We start from the raw sequence: 15300 nt of genomic DNA, 5'->3' as shown, positions 1-15300 counted from the left end.
CTTCTCTTGTTGCAGAACACGGGCTCGAGGCGTGCCGGCTTCAGTAGTTGTGGCGTGCGGGCTCAGTAGTTGTGGCTCGTGGGCTCTAGAGAGCAGGCTCAGTAGTTGTGGCACACGGGCTTAGTTGCTCTGCGGCATGTGGGATCTGCCCAGACCAGGGCTCGAACCTGTGTCCCCTGCATCTAATTTCTATTTGTGTCAATTAGAAAAAGACACATCTCCCTTTCTCAAATGAATTTTTAAGAATATTAATATATTACTGAACAGTCTTAATAATGGTATGTGGTTGCCCTGCAAGGAGAGCTGTCCAATAAACATGTCAGTAGAGTGCTATGGAAGAAACGAAAGCGGGGGTGGGGGGGGCTAGGAGACCGGGGGTGGGCATTGAGTTGAATTGCAATTTTAAACCCAGATGGTGACATCTGAGCAAGCACTTAGAAGAGAAAAGGGAAGAAAAGACGAAGAGGACAGCAAGGGCAAAGCTTCGGAGGTGGGACAGTGCCCCTCAAGCAGAATGGAGAGATGGAGGGAGCTGGGTCCCCTGTGATGTGGCAGGTTCTCTCCCAGCTCAGGGAAACCAACACACCTTGCCAAGGCACAAGGACACCCTTGTGATACCAAGATACACAGTCATAGTTTTAATGTATCTGTCAAACCCTTCTGTGGCACTTAGTGCCTGGCGCAGAGCCAAGAGATCTACACAGCTTCTCATTTAATCCTCGTGATGACTTAGGTGGCCGGCACTTTTATTTATTGGGTTGGCCAAAACATTTGTTTGGGTTTTTTCCGTAAGATGTTACAGAAAAACCCAAACGAACGTTTTGGCCAAGCCAATATTTCTTTATTTACTTATTTATTTAGGTTGTGCGGGGTCTTAGTTGCGGCATGCAGGATCTTCGTTGCAGCATGTGACCTCTTAGTTGTGGCAGGCATGTGGGATCTAGTTACATGACCAGGGATCGAACCTGGGTCCCCTGCATTGGGAGTGCAGAGTCTTACCCACTGGACCACCAGGGAAGTCCCCCGGCCGGCATTATTATTAAGCCCATTTTACAGATGAGGAAACCGAGACACAGAGGGCTAACATCACTTGTCCAGCTTGGATTCGAATCTGGCAGCGCGTGCTGTTACCTTAAGGCATGAACGGGGCTGGAGGAGAAAAACGTTTTTGTACATTTCCTGGCCCACAATCAATGCTGAATCAATAGTAGCTCGGGGTCACCAGTTCTCCTCCTGGCTGCCCATCAAAATCCTCTGGACACTTTTTAAAAGCCACTCCCCAGGCTAAGTCAGAAGATCCAGAATCCTAGTGTAACTGTCTGTCTCTCCTGTTGGCTGGTTGGCGGTCCCTGCAGGAGGGAATCTGTCCACCGCCCTCACCACCAGGAACCCACAGCTCTTCTCAGAACAAACTAGGAAGAATTCACAGCACAAATGTTGAGCCCGGTGGTGCTCAACCGGGGACAATTTTGTTCCCTCCAGAGGACATTTGGCAACGTCTGGAGATATTTTTGGTTGTCACAACTGGAGAAGGAGATACTACTGGGATTAACGGGTCAAGGCCAAGGATGCTGCTAAACATTCAACAGTGCACATGTGGCCCTGCAACAAGGAATCATCCAGCTCCAAATGTCAGCAGTGTCAAGGTGAGAAGCCCTGCTCCAGACACAACTTCCAGTTTTCCCCCCAAAACTGGTGGCGGTAGTGGGAGGGTCCAAGCTAAAGAAATCTACAAGGAGAGAGATAAATCCGGGAGGTGGGATGTCCCAAACAGGACAATATGCCAGGCTCTTCAGTGCCTCAGATCGGGATCGGCAAAAAGGAAGAGTCACACAAGTTAAATTTTTCTTGAAACTCCAGTTAAGTTTTGTCCATTTCATATTATGTAAATTTCACCCTGTTCTGAAAAATAACAACTGTGAACACTGAGCCCTAGTTAATGATATACTTGTTGAAGGGTTAGATGTGAGTGTACTCTTTTCTGCAACTCTGAAATGCATCAAAAAATTATCATAGGGCTTCCCTGGTGGCGCAGTGGTTGAGAGTCCGCCTGCCGATGCAGGGGACGCAGGTTCGTGCCCCGGTCCGGGAGGATCCCACGTGCCGCGGAGCGGCAGGGTCCGTGAGCCATGGCCACTGAGCCTGCGCGTCCGGAGCCTGTGCTCCGCAATGGGAGAGGCCACGACAGTGAGAGGCCCGCGTACCGCAAAAAAAAAAAAAAAAAAAAAAAAAAAATTATCATATACCTTGATATTATGATTTATAATAAGAAATATGCACTTTGTCCCTGTTACCAGCACAGAGCTCCCAAAACCCTTGGAATTTCCTAAGTGATAAGAATGATAAAGTTGTCTTGATACTCATAAGAAACCTCTTTCTACCACACCAGAGTTTATGTTAATAAGGTGACTTTTGGAAAGCACCTAAGGATGGAGGCTGGTTGCCAGGGCAACCAATCATGTGACTGAAAGGTTGGAACTTTCATCCAAGCCCTTACCTCGTGGGAGGAGACAGCGGCTGGAGGTTGAGTTCAATGACCAGTGGCCAATGGTTGAATCAATCACCCCTATGTAAAGAAGCCTCCATAAAAACCCAAAAGGATGGACTTTGGAGAACTTCAGGGTTGGTGAATACACGGAGGTTTGTGAAGAGTGATGCACTCACAGAGAGTTTGGAAGCCTCATGCCCTTTTCCCATACCTTGCCTGATGCATCTCTTCCATGTGGCTCTTCCTGAGTTACATTCTTTTTTTTTTTTTTTTTTGCGGTATGCGGGCCTCTCACTGTTGTGGCCTCTCCCGTTGTGGAGCACAGGCTCCAGACCTCTCCCGTTGTGGAGCACAGGCTCCGGACACGCAGGCTCAGCGGCCATGGCTCATGGGCCTAGCCGCTCCGTGGCATGTGGGATCTTCCCGGACCGCGGCACGAACCCGTGTCCCCCTCATCAGCAGGCAGACTCTCAACCACTGTGCCACCAGGGAAGCCCCGAAGGTATTACCTTTTACATACTCTTTGAGGATGCCTCTTGAGTCCATGGGTTGTTTTATACTGAAACAGGAGGGAAGGGGGCAGGGCACAACCTTTAAATGAATGACATAGCCATAGGACATGATGTAAACTGGTTAGAACCAACTAGGTCCAAGATGGAGGAAGATTCAACTTCCAGTACACCTTGAGCCTCATTATATGCTCATTGTAATACATTAGCATATGCTGAATGACACACCCACCAGCACCATGACAGTTCAGAGGTTAATCATAAAAGGCCAAAAAATGGGTGGTGACCCACCCCTTCCCTGAAATAGCTTAAATAATCCTCCCACTCATTAGCCTATGAAATTACCCAGCACGTAAAAACTAACCACCCCATATTTCGGGGCCTCTTGCCTTTTGAGATGGACCACATTCTGTCTATAAAATGTGTATCTCTCTAAATAAATCCACTTCTTGCCTATCACTTTGTCTCTCACTGAATTCTTTCTGCAAGGAGACATCAAGAACCTGAGCTTCATTTTAAGTCTTGAGACCAGGTGTGTGATTTCAATTAAGAAAACCATGGGTTCAAGTCCCAATCTGGGTTTTGGCTGGGTTCGAGTCCCACCTGAGTTGCACAGTTTCAATACTGCCACAGAGGGGCTTCCTTGGTGCCACAGTGGTTAAGAATCCGCCTGCCAATGCAGGGGACACGGGTTTGAGCCCTGGTCCGGGAAGATCCCACATGCCGTGGAGCACATAGCCCCGTGCACCACAACTCCTGAGCCTGCGCCTAGAGCCCAAGCTCTGCAACAAGAGAAGCCACTGCAATGAGAAGCCACTGCAATGAGAAGCCCGCGCACTGCAGCGAAGAGCAGCCCCCCCACCACAACTAGAGAAAGCCCACGCACAGCAACAAAGACCCAGTGCAGACAAAAATAAATTAAATAAATAAATAAATAAATAAAAATACTGCCACAATTATTTACTGTTTGTCCCAGATGAAACCTGACAAGGATTTAATAACTCTATGATCAGAAATTTGGTCAAATTGGAAGCTGCCATTCAGTACCTGATAGAATCTTTTTAGGCCATTTCCCCTAAGCTAAATGTTTCCAGAGAGAAAGACATTCCAACATAGGTGAAGGGGTTTATCAGTTCTTTGATGTCATTTTGGCAGCAACAGAATTCTTCAAGGGATTTAAAAAAAACTGTCCATGTTTTACAAATCTAGTCTTTACGGTATCAGAGGTGAGGCTCCAGGCACAACTCAAAGACCACTTACCCATTTTATCACTCCCCAAGTCTCCCCATTTATCTCAATAGGCTTATAAATATTGTAAAAATTCTGGCCTTAAGGGAACAAGAGCCCTTCTAGGAAGTGCTTGCATTCCCCCTCTGTGCCTTTGAGATGTAAATGTCTTACCCAGTCTTCTCCAGGAATTCTTACCTAGGATTCAAAACAAAAACAAGCAAACAAAAAGCCAAACTAAACCCATGCCCCATAGAGTTAAATAATCCATCCTGAACATGTGTGCTAACACAGTTAGGTATTAGCAGACATTCTTGAGATTTTCTTACAGCTTGCTAAACACCCCTTTGCTTGTAGCCCACCTTCACTGAGCAAGCTTGCCTTAATTATTTTGTTACAAATTACATACCCTCTAAGCTTCACGTAGCTTAAACAATAAGATGTTTGTTGGAGTTGTTTTCCAGTAACTTGGAGTCAACTGTGTCTAGTTCGACCTGGAGCCAGCTGGTTGGGACCATTGACCCTAAAACTGGGCCTATGCAGGTGTCTGATGAATGACTTTTTGGCATCAGAGAGCCAAAAACTCCACCCTCAGATCGTGCTAAGCACTTCCATTTTTTAACATACATCCCATGAAGGAGCGTGTGACTCAGATATGCCTGCACAGAACACCAGTTATCTCACCTCTTCTCTATCTCCAGTAAACTTCCCCACTCCCAAGACCACCCTGCTCCTTTATTCCATAAATATCTCAAGCCCCTCACCTTTGGGGAGGTGGGTCTGAGACTTGTTCTCCTGTCTCCTCGCTTGGCTGCCTCGTGAATAAATTCTTTCTCTGATGGAAGTCTCAGCATCTCAGCATTTTGTCTTGCTCTGCGTCAGGCAGACAAACCTGGTTTGGTAACAAAACCTTAAATATCTTCTCCACAAATACCCATCTCAGGATTAAAACTTTAAAATAGAAACTATGAGGTCTCTGCATCTGTCTGCATGGTCATGTGTGTCTATATATATGTGTTGTAAAAGTGTGGTATTTTCTACCTCTAGCTGGTATTGCCTTGAGTAAGGAAGGTCACTTCCTGGCAAGGGCAGGAACCTCAGGATATTCTGGGGACCCTATAAGTTTGGCAGGCAAAGTCTGATGGTAAGTCTTTGGCTTGACTTCCTAGCCTTGAGAGGCTTTTAAAAGTCCAATATGAGATTCCTTAGAAAAAGTTCAAGCAAAGCAGATTAAAAGATTCTATAGGGTCAATCGCTGTTCTTGCTGCACTTATGTAAGTAAGCCAAGTTTTTTTAAACTAGACTTAATTTGTCTCACTATGGTTATTTTTTTGGTAAATATTTATTTGTTTGTTTATTTATTTATTTGGCTGCACTGGGTCTTAGTTGCGGCATGCGGGATCTTTAGGTGCTGCATGAGGGATCATTTAGTTGTGGCATGCAAACTCTTAGTTGCAACATGTGGGATCTAATTCCCTGACCAGGGATTGAACCCAGATCCCCTGCATTGGGAGCATTGGGAGTCTTAGCCATTGGACCACCAGGGAAGGCCTCACTATGGTTATCTTTGATAGAAATGAGAGAGATTGTAGAGAGAAAAATTATATTTCAGTAGACACTATAATACACAAGTGTAGATATTAGATTCTAGCTCTGTTAATTGTCTTTGATATTTTGTTTTCTACCTGTACACTGAACTAGAGCCTGAACTCATCTAGTTTCCTCCAATATTTGACTACTCTCCACACTAACATTTCCAATTTTCTTCCCACCCTTCTGACTTGGAATCACTGAAGACTAAAACTGTCCTCTTCCCAAAGCCATGCAAACTACAGTTGGACAACTTGATATAAAAACCACAACAGCTCATGTATGGACACTCTTCAGGCCTGTTGCAATGTGACCACACAGAAAGATCACCAGAGACATTCAAACTACAAACCAGAAAACCTGTCAGATTGCCACGGCCTGTCCCCACTCCAACTGAAGATACTTTGAGCCCAACGTGTAGAGATCTTCTCAACTGTCTGACTTCAGAACTCAGAAACAGGGATTATAATCTTCTCCAATCATTAACCATGGTTTTTCTTTTGTTTCCATAGAAACACCTTATTAAATACCCAATTTCTCATGCAGTAGAGGCCTAACTTCGGGAGCCCAGCTGTACCACCACCTCCTAAAAACGAGATACAACTGTTTAACTGAACTGACCTGTTTTCAAGACTAAAAGATTAATTCAATGAAATCATGGAATGATCTACCAGTGCAGCTTTTTGTATGTGAAATTTCCAAGGAAGTTTCAGAGGAGGGGACTGCTGGGTTTCAGGGCAGGCTGCCCCAGAATGTGCCACTTAGGTATGTAGATTATTTTCAGCTGAAGAAAATCAAGGCCCAACAGACCCAAGAAATGCTTTTTACCTCTTCCTTAACTGTCTAAAAGAATTCAGATAGGGAGCCTGGTCCAGGAAGAAAACTATCACCAGAGATAACTACAAAAAGTAAGAGTAAGTATGGAAGCTGTGGGGAGCTGGCCAGGGCCTGTTTGTTCAAATTCCTCTCTGTATCCCATTGTCTTTCCAAACATGTTAACCAAACATCTCCCATCTTCCCGTGAATTGTTTTCCTTCCCTTTGAAGCCTCAGGCCCCTACCCCTTCTCCTTAGCTCCGGATGGCACATAAGCTTCAATTGCCTGACTGCTTTTGAGCCTGTCCTGTCTATGTGAGGCTCCCGTACACACAGAATTAAATTTGTTTTTCTCCTGTTGATTTGTGTTAATTGAATTTAATTATTGGACCAGCCAAAAGAACCTAGGATAGAGGAACTTTTTTTCCTTCCTGCTCTTATTAAGTTAAATTTACATTTATCACATGACCCAGCAGTTACACTCCTAGGTCTTTACCCAAGAGAAATAAAAGCACATGTCCATAGGAAGACCCAGACATGAATGGTCATAGCAGCTTTATTTATTATAAGCAAATACGAGAAGCAATCCAAATGTTCATCAACAGGCAAATGAACAAGCAAAGTGTAGCACAGCCAGACCATGGAACACTGCTCAACAATAAAAAGGAATGAACTTCTGAAGCACACAAAAATGTGGACAAATCTCAAAATAATTCTGCTGAGTGAAAACAGCCAGACGAAAAATAGAACATTCTGTATGATTCCATTTATATAGAAGTCTAGAAAATGCAGACTAATCTACAGTGACAGGAAGCGGGTCAATGGGTGCCTGGGGATGGGGGTGTGGGGTAGGAAGGAGGAATTCCAGAGGGGCACAGGAAACTTTTGGGGTGATGATGTGTTCACTATCTTGCCTGTGGTGATGGCTTCACAGGGGTACACGTATGTCAAAACTTACCAAATTGTGCATTTTCAAATATGTGCAGTTTACTGTATGTTAGTTATACATCAATTAAGCTGTAAGTAAATAAATGGGAACAAACTCATTCAACTGTATACTTTAAATGTTTAACCATGTAATTTAAGAGGGCGTGTTTTATTGTATGGAATTGTATGATTATTACATAAATTATACCTCAGTAAATCTGACTTGAAACAAATGATTGCAACTAGTAGATAAATAAGTCCTGGAGCTCTAATGTAGAGCATAGTGATTACAGACAAAGATACTGGATTATCAACTTCAAAGCTCCTAAGAGACTGGATTTTAATTGTTCCCACCACAAAAAAGAAATGATAATCAAGTGGCATGATAGAGATGTTAGCTAGCGCTACAGTGGTAATCATATTGCAACATATAAATGTATCAAATCATCATATTGTACACCTTAACTTACACAATGTTATATGTCAATTATATCTCAGTTTAAAAAGTGGATGGAGGGGGCCTCCCTGGTGGCGCAGTGGTTAAGAATCCACCTGCCGATGCAGGGGACATGGATTCGTGCCCCGGTCCGGGAAGATCCCACATGCCGCGGAGCGGCTGGGCATGTGAGCCATGGCCGCTGAGCCTGCGTGTCCGGAGCCTGTACTTGGCAACGGGAGAGGCCACAACAGTGAAAGCCCCACATACCGCAAAAAAAAAAAAAAAAAAAAGAATCTGCCTGCCAATGCAGGGGACACGGGTTCGAGCCCTGGCCTGGGAAGATCCCACATGCCGCGGAGCAACTAAGCCCGTACACCACAGCTACTGAGCCTGAGCTCTAGAGCCCGCAAGCCACAACTAGTGAGCCCGTGCGCCACAACTACTGAAGGCTGCACGCCTAGAGCCCGTGTTGCGCAACAAGAGAAGCCACAGACAATGAGAAGCCAGTGCACCGCAACCAAGAGTAGCCCCCGCTTGCCGCAACTAGAGGAAGCCCGCACCCAGCAATGAAGACCCAACACAGCCAAAAATAAATAAATAAATAAATAAACTAATTAATTTTTTAAAAAAGTGGATGGAGGGACTTTCCTGGTGGTGTAGTGGTTAAGAATCCACCTGCCAATGCAGGGGACACAGGTTCGAGCCCTGGTCTGGGAAGGTCCCACATGCTACGGAGCAACAAAGCCCATGCTCCACAACTACTGAGCCTGAGCTCTAGAGCCCAAGAGCTACAACTACTGAAGCCCACGTGCCTACAGCCCATGCTCCACAACAAGAGAAGACACCGCAATGAGAAGCCCATGCACTGCAGCAAAGGGTAGCCCCCGCTCACTGCAACTAGAGAAAGCCCGCGCACAGCAATGAAGAACCCAATGCAGCCAAAAATAAATTAAAAAAAAAAAAGTGGGTGGAAAGATAAGCCATAAAGCAAATGGAGTGAAAATTCTACAATGAATATAAAGGGTGGGTATGGAATATTCAGTGTATAATCCTTTTGATTTTTCTGACTTTGAAATATTTTATATTAATGTGAGTAAAAAAGGGGTAAGGGAAAACGTTCTCTACTCATACTTCTGAACCAAATATATATTCCTACCCCCACCCCCACACCAACCAGTTCTACAGACACCAACTGGGTGTTCAACAATTCAATTCAATTCTGACACCAACTACGCAGAGTCAGCACAGACCCCACAGGTTAAGGGCTCAGTCCCACAAGACTGGCCTGACTTCAGACACCAATTCCAAGTCACCTGTACTTCCGACCAGCCAGCTATAAATCAGGGGTTCCCATGACCCTCTCCTCAGGTTCTGGCCTCCAGAACTCTTAAGAGAATAGATGTGTGTTGTTTTAAGTCACTTAGTGTGAGATGATTTGTCACAGCAGGAATAGGAAACTAATACAGCTGGTCTTTTTCAGGACTGAGTGAGAAGCAGGGAACCAGCAATGGGTTGGGGAGACCAGGCTTCATTATGATATTCCCAGACTCTAGAATCAAATATCCTGTCCCCTCATCTACTGCCCTCTGCAATGTGGTTGAGGGACTCCAGTCCTGGAACCTAAGGAGAGACACAGCCCCAGCCGCATCTCAGCTTCCTGAGACTCTGCTCTGAGCCTCTCTGTGGGTGGTGTAGGGGCAGCGTGTCTGGGACCTGAATCCCCCTCCTCAGACCTGAGACAGGACCAGATCACACTGAACACACTGGGGCCTCACCAGAGGGGGATAGAGGAACTTTGTCCATCAGCCTAGGGATGTCCTCGACTGGTTCCCAGAAAATGGAGTGCAAATTGCATTCTTCCCAATCACACCTTATTTTCGTTTTCATGAAGACACAGGCTCGAAATGGAAAATCGGACCATTACAAAAAAGGAGGAAGAGGAAAGGGCAGTGTTTCTGGAGGGCCGCTGGTATGGCCCCTGAACCTTTTCATGTTTCATGCCCCTCCAACCTGCATTTTCATTTCTTGGAACCTCCCTAGAGACCTACTTGAACATTAACCCACGGCAGGATGTGCAAGTATGTTAACTGTGCCGTTGCCGGGTCACAGCAAAAGCATTTGAAACCGCCCAGGTGCTGCCGATAAGGGAATAATCAAATAAACCGATACTCGCCCTTCTATGAAATGCGATGCAGCAGGTTAAAATCACAAGATGGTGCTGGTGATAGATTAAGTTCTCTGAGGCTTATTAAGTGATAAAAGCAAGTTGCAGGACAATTCATCCAGGACGCTATACAATGTTTAGGTGGAAAAAAACCTACAAAAACGTATATTTATGAAGATTTAAACATGTGGGAAGTACCTGGGGGGAAAAAAACCGTGAGGAGACGGTTGATCCTACAGCCAAGAATTGGTCCCCCTGGAGGGACTTCCCTGGTGGCGCAGTGGTTAAGAATCTGCCTGCCAGTGCAGGGAACTTGGGTTCAAGCCCTGGTCCGGGAAGACCCCATGTGCTGCGGAGCAACCAAGCCCGTGCACCACAACTACTGAAGCTTGTGCGCCTAGAGCTCATGCTCTGCGACAAGAGAAGCCACTGCAATGAGAAGCCCACGCGCCACAACGGAGAGTGGCCCCCGCTCTCCACAACTAGAGAAAGCCCGGGGGCAGCAACAAAGACCCAACGCAGCCATAAATAAATAAATAAATTTATTTTTTGAAAAAAGTGTTGGTCCCCCAGGAAAGACAGGACAGACGTGGAGTGGCCAAGGGACTTACTCTATAAAGTTGAAGAGGCAAGATTAACCCCCAGGGGTCCTCCACCAAGAAATAACCAGGAGTCGTTTTCTGACATATTTATTTTTAAAGCTTTTATCTTTGTAAAATTATATTGTTAACATCATGTTTTTGTCTCCTAATTTCATATATACATATGAATATTTTATATAAATATAAAATTTATAATATAATTTAATATAAATTTACAAACATTTAATATAAACTTATAATATAAATTTGTATGATAATAATATAATATAAATTTATAATATAAATGTATATACATTTATGTTTACATTATATATATATGTTCATTCCCCTCTGTATGTGTATATATAAAATCCCCTCTGTGCCTCTATGTTATGTATGTGTGCGTATATATATAAAAAATACTCTCTATGTATGTATACATGTGTGTGGGTATGTGTATATATATATATGTGTATATATATATATATATATATGTGTATATATATATACATATATATATATATATACACACATAAGTGTATATACAAACACACAGAGAGGATGATACTACATATGTCATTTTTTTCTTTTTTGCATGTGTCATTTTATATCTTGCTATTTTACACACGGTTTTCAACACAAATATTTGCCATGGAGCTTCAGGCTCTTCATAAACATAACTTTTAATGCCTGCCTAGGTTTCTCTGGGTGGATTATGATTTACTTCCTCAACTCCCTCTTGTTGGACATTTGGTTCCTTGCCAAGTTTTCTCTGGGATAATTATGTTTGTGTCCAGCGCTGTTTCTGCATTTTGGATTCCTTCCACCATCACCAGAACTGAATCCCTGACTGGTCAGAGGAAGTAAAGACGTCTCTCTGAAAATGATTTTCTTTCTTTGTGGCTACCAAAAAAATCGCATCCATGTTTGTGTAGAAAATTTGGAAACTACAGATAAGCGAAAGATGGAAAAGCAAAACCACTGGTGATTCTGACCCCATTATTGGCTATGGAGACTTCCAATAATTTAAAATTGAAACATTTTCTTCCATTTCTTGTTGAGAATACATTACACAGCACTTCCACTTTCTGCTTATTTTTACTTAATATATCACAAAACATGTTTCCCTTTCATTTAAAATGATTGCATAATATTCCATAACATTGCTATTCCATGATTTACAGCCTTTCCTCTATTATAAATATATAAACTTATTATACATATCTTTTGTACCTCATTTTTTTTACTGATACAAATAATGCAACAGAGAAAATCTTTGTGCACAAACTCTTGTGCAGATCTTACATTATTTCCTTCCCACAGAGACCCAGAAATGGAATTACTGGGTACGAGTGCCAACTCAGTTTCTAGAAAGATTAAAATAATTTCCACTTGTTTACAATAAGCACAGTAAGGCAGAGTCTGTGTCACCACATCCTCCCTATTGAATGTTATAATTTTATTAGAGTTTGACTATTGGTCAGAGAAAGTTAAATCTTGCTTTCATTTCTATATTCATTCATTGAGTCAGTAAATATTTATTGACCACTTGCTACAAGGCTGGCAGAGTTCTGGGCATTGGAGAGGCAGCAATGAACAAAACAGACTCGTTCTAGTGGATGAAGTGAGGGGAGATGAATGAACAGTAAATAAGTAAATAACTAAGTGGATAGGGCATTTCAGAAAGCAATACGTACCATTAAGACAATGAATACCGAGGGTAAATGCTTTTCCACAGGCTTGTAATCCACTGTATTTCTGCCTTGTGACTTTTCCGTTCATGTCCTTTGACCATTTTTGATTGGCATAGTGGTTCTGCATTTTCCATCTCTTTACCCGCTTATCACAACTATGACAAACACAACAGTGGTATCGTGTATTCAACATCTGCTCTGTGACAGCTATTCTACTAAATGCTTTCCTCTCTTTATCTCAGGCAATTTTGCCTGAAAGGCATTATCTTCATTTTATAGATGTACAAATTAAGGGTCAGAGAGGTTAAGTAACTTGCCCAAAGCCACACAGCCTTGGTGGCACAGCAGGGATCCAAAGGCAGACAGCCCAGGCTCTTAACCACCAGACACTTCTTTTTTTTTTTAAACATCCTTACTGGAGTATCATTGCTTCACATATCCACCAGGCACTTCTGTTTCTAAAAAGCTTGAGACACTAATGAGTTATCTTATTCGATAATTTGCTTCCCTGGCAATAAAATTTTTTATAAAGTTTGGACTACCAAGTACATATGTTAAGAGAGCACATTTCAGAAGTGAACAGTTTCATGACTTAATTCTAAGTACACACACCAATTAGCCAGCACCAGGTTTAAACAGAACAAAACAAAACCCCGGCCCTTTTGCCCTGCAGCCCCACCCAGCAATGTAATCATGCCTATGAAGTCTCCTCTCTGCTGCTAATCATGTTTTAACTGCTAGCTCTGAATTCCTCAAAGGCATACTTGATGAGATGCCTTTGTCAGACCAATGGAGCATCGTAGGCAGTCACTCTTTTCCCTTTATGCTAAAGGTACGATAAACCCCACAACTTTTCATTCTCTGCATTCAGAGGGTAGACTCTGCCTCATGTAAATTAATAGCAGACGTGAAAACACACAAGCTCAAAGCCAGATGACATGGGGACAGCCAGATGGATGTAGAAAGGGCATCAAGGTCACGGGAAAAGAGCAGGTCCCCCAGGGGTTGTCAGGAGTGTCACTGGCCACTGGGAACATTTCAGCCATAGGTCTGAAAGCTGAGTGTCACAGACAAACAGGGCTGGATAGTATTCAGTCATTTGCACCCTATGTGATATTGGTCCCAGATTGCAGCAGGCAGCCTCCAAGACGGCCCCCAAGAATCCCTGTCCCTAGTGTTCCTACACAACTACATTACATTTAAATGACTAAGCGACTGGAGGTAACCATAGTGGACAGTGCAGCCCTAGGGCACTAAGAAGCCCACGTAAGGGTCTCCTGACATTCCAGGGGTAGGGAGGCAAATTTTTTTCTGTAAAGGGTCAGATAAATATTTTAGGTTTCGTGGCCATATGGTCTGTATTACCACTCAACTCTGTTCTTGAAGTGCATGAAGAGCCATGGGGCGGGGGGGAGATAAATTAGGAGTTTGGGATTAACATATACACACTACTGTATGTAAAATAGATAAACAACAAGGAACTACTGTATAGCACAGGGAACTATACTCAATATCTTGTAACCTGTCATGGAAAAGAATCTGAAAAAGAATATATATATGTACATATGTACAAAAAATATATATATATATGCATATAGTTACACAACATTGTAAATTAACTATATTTCTATTTAAAAAAAAAGAAAAAAAAGAGCCATAGACGATACATAAAGGAATTGACGTGGCTGTGTTTCAATAAAACTTTATTTATAAAAAAGGCCTTCCCTGGTGGTCCAGTGGTTAAGAATTTGCCTTCCAATGCAGGGGACGCTGGTTCGATCCCTGTTCGGGAAACTAGGATCCCACATGCTGGGGTTGGGCTGTGGGGGGCAACTAAGCTTGCATGCCACAACTACTGAGCCCACGCTCTAGAGCCCATGCGCCACAACTAGAGAGAAGCCTAGCCTACCCGCTGCAAGGAAGAACCCTCGTGCCCGCCACAATGAAATATCCCCCGTGGAAAGATCCCCCGTGCCTCAGCAAAGATCCTGCGTGCCGCAACTAAGACCCCATGCAGCCAAATACATTTTTTTTTTTTTTTTTTTTTTTGCGGTACGCGGACCTCTTGCTGTTGTGGCCTCTCCCGTTGAGGAGCACAGGCTCCGGATGCGCAGGCTCAGTAGTTGTGGCTCACGGGCCTAGTTGCTCCGCGGCATGTGGGATCTTCCCAGACCAGGGCTCGAACCCATGTCCCCTGCATTAGCAGGCAGATTCTCAACCACTGCGCCACCAGGGAAGCCCTCTGAAGCAATTTTCAACAGCTTTATTGAGACAAAATTCACATACCATGCAATCACCCATTTAAATTGTACAGTTCATGGACTTCCCTGGTGGTGCAGTGATTAAGAATCACGAGCCCTGGTGCGGGAAGATCCCACATGCTGCGGAGCAACTAAGTCCGCGTGCCACAACTACTGAAGGCTGCACGCCACAACTACTGAAGCCTGTGCGCCTAGAGCCCGTGCTCAGCAACAAGAGAAGCCACCGCAATGAGAAGCCCGTGAACTACAACGAAGAGTAGCCCCCGCTCGCCACAACTAGAGAAAGCCCGCACACAGCAGCGAAGACACAATGCAGCCAAAAATAAATAAATAAATTTATAAAAAATTTTAAAATTAAAAAAATAAAAATAAGTAAATAAATTGTACAGTTCAGGGAATTCTCTGGTGGTCCAGTGGTTAGGACTCTGCACTCTCACTGCAAGGGCCCGGGTTCAATCCCTGGTCGGATTAGGGTTAGGGTTCAGGGAACTAAGATCCCACAAGCTGAGTTCATCCATGTTGTGGCATCTACCACTAATTCATTCCTTTTGGTGGCTGAATAATATTCCACTGTATGAATGTCACCTGTTTTGTTTATCCATTCA

Source organism: Mesoplodon bidens, assembly GCF_964165515.1.
Source record: "Mesoplodon bidens genome assembly, chromosome: 18".
Taxonomy (NCBI): Eukaryota; Metazoa; Chordata; class Mammalia; order Artiodactyla; family Ziphiidae; genus Mesoplodon; species Mesoplodon bidens.
Note: the sequence above shows the minus strand (reverse complement) of the source record.